This window comes from Mesocricetus auratus, unplaced genomic scaffold (genome assembly GCF_017639785.1).
Source record: "Mesocricetus auratus isolate SY011 unplaced genomic scaffold, BCM_Maur_2.0 Super-Scaffold_100004, whole genome shotgun sequence".
In the NCBI taxonomy this organism is placed as follows: Eukaryota; Metazoa; Chordata; class Mammalia; order Rodentia; family Cricetidae; genus Mesocricetus; species Mesocricetus auratus.
The window spans coordinates 96,265,664-96,268,277 of record NW_024429189.1 but is presented as its reverse complement, the minus strand read 5'-3'; the positions used below and the strand labels follow the sequence as shown (position 1 = coordinate 96,268,277).

At 40.9% G+C, this 2,614-nt stretch overlaps 1 pseudogene; it reads left to right on the top strand.

Annotated features, from left to right (window-relative positions):
* The first annotated feature begins 807 nt into the window (after nt 1-807).
* LOC101839810 lies at nt 808-1,528 on the top strand (annotated as a pseudogene).
* Nucleotides 1,529-2,614: the final 1,086 nt, after the last annotated feature.

The window sequence follows — 2,614 nt, the reverse complement described above, 5'->3', positions numbered from 1 at the left end:
AGGGGAGCCCTATTTCATTAAAAAAACTGTTAAATATAAATCACATTGTACCCCAGCAGAGTGACAGTGGTTTTAATACCCTACTCTCACAAACCGATCATCTGGAAATAAGCTGAAAGAGAAACTATGAAAATAAATGACACTATAAATGAAATGGGCTTAACAGGTGCCTACAAAACATTCAACCCAAACACTAAAGAACATGTTTTTCTCAGCATCCCATGGAACTGTCCCCAAAGTTGATTATATATTAGAACACAAAGCAATATTCAAGAAATATAGAAAAATTGAAACTTCCTGAATTTTATCTGACCACAGTGAAATAAAGCTGGATAGCAATAGTGATAAAAACTACAGAAACTACAGGAGTTTGTAGAAATTAAAGACACATTACTGAATATTAAATGGGTGAAGAATTAAATCAGGAAGATTTAGAAATTCCTAGAATTGAATGAAAATGAAAATACAACACATCATAACCTATGGGACTCAATGAAGATAGTGGTAAGATGAAAGTTTATAGAACTATGTTAAAAAAATTTAGAGAAATATCAATTTAAGAAGTTAATGAGAATCCATGGTGTAGAAGGAACAGAGATAAAAAGAAAATCTGAGTAGAGATACTATTTAATGAAATTATAGCAGAAAACTTCCTAAACTTAGAAAAGAAGTAGACAGCTAAACGCAAGATCTATAAAGAATTCAGAATAAAGCCCAAGGCAGATCAAAGTGGTGGGACTCGCATCGCCGCCGCAGAGACTAGAAGGAGGACTCCGGATCCGGTTCGGCGCTCACCCTCGCTTCACCATGGAGAAGACCGAACTGATCCAGAAGGCCAAGCTGGCCTAGCAGGCCGAGCGCTACAACGACATGGCCACCTGCATGAAAGCCTTGAGGAGCAGGGCACCAAGTTGTCCAACGAGGAGCGCAACCTGCCCTTGGTGGCCTACAAGAACGTGGTCGGGGGCGCAGATGCCCCTGGAGGGTCATTTCGAGCATCGAGCAGAAGACCACCATCTCTGACAAGAAGTTACAGCTCAAGGACTATTGAGAGAAAGTGGAGTCGGAGCTGAGGTCCATCTGCACCACGGTCCTGGAATTGTTGGATAAGTATTTAATAGCCGATGCAACTAATCCGGAGAGTAAGGTCTTCTATCTGAAGACGAAGGGAGATTATTTCCGGTATCTTGCTGAAGTAGCATGTGGTGACGATCGAAAACAAACGATAGATAATTCTCAAGGAGCGTACCAAGAGGTGTTTTATATAAACAAGAAAGAGATGCAAACTACGCATCCAATCCGCCTGGGACTGGCTCTTAACTTTTCTGTATTAAATCCTTAATAATCCTGAGCTTGCTTGCACATTGGCCAAAACGGCTTTTGATGAGGCCATCGCAGAGCTTGATACACTGAGTGAAGACTCCTACAAAGACAGCACCCTCATCATGCGGTTGCTTAGAGACAACTTAACATTGTGGACATCAGTGCAGGAGAAGAATGTGATGCAGCGGAGGGGGCTGAAAACTAAAGGAATGCAGGGCGCCGTCCTCCATCCCTCAAGAAAACCTTTTTACATCTCCATTCCTTACTCCACTTGGATTTCCTCTAGCAAGGAAGCCCATCCATGTATGTAGGATCACCTGTTTATTGTCTTTTCACACTGCAGCTTTGGGAAACTCCATCCCTTGATTTGTGTTGTCTCGGCCTTCCTGGTGTGCAGTTACTGCTATGGACAAGTGTCAATAGCTTCATTTCATATAAACACTAGTAACTTGTAGAGGACTGGCAGTGCCTTTGGTATTTAAGTAATCTGAACCAGTTCTGCAAGTGGCTGTGTTTTGTATTACTGTGAAGATATAGAAATGTAGTACATCACAATTTAAAGTAATTGTGATAATAACTTCCTGATTTCTACATTCCCTCTCTGACCCTTCTTTGGGGGTTTCCTTTCAGAAGCAACTTTTCCATACTCGTACTGCATATTCCATTTTTGTAGGAATTCAGAAGTGTTGATGCTCTTAATGCATCCGGTCTTGGGGTCATAGATCAAAATATCTCCTATGTCACACATTCTGGAGGTTACGTCTGTCTGTTTGAGTTGACAACTTCCTTCCCAATAAAAATTCACTTACACTTCCTGCCTTCATAGCTCTGGTATTCACTTTACCTTGTAATAGAAGTAGCATGTTGCTGCCAGAAAACAAGCACTGCTTTGAGCATGTCCTTTCTTGATACCCTAGAAAGGGGAAATAAAGTACACAAGTCCAGGTCTAAACTTCAGTACTTTTCCATGCAGGTTCATACACATGTGAGAGGGTGTCCAGTTTGTCCAGTGATTGTTCTTTAGAGAGAGGGACCCACTATATTGTGTTTGCTAATCATTGACTGTAGTCCCAAAAAAGCCTTGTGAAAATGCTATGCCCTATTTAACAGCAGAGTAACATAAAATAAAACTACATTTTATAAAACAAGCAAACAAAAAAGAATTCAGAATAGACATGACCAGAGAAGAACATCTCCATGATACATCATAGTCAGGATGTCAAAAAGACAAAGTAGGCCCTGAGGAGATGACTCAGTGGTTGAGAGCACTGACTGCTATTCTAGAGGATCC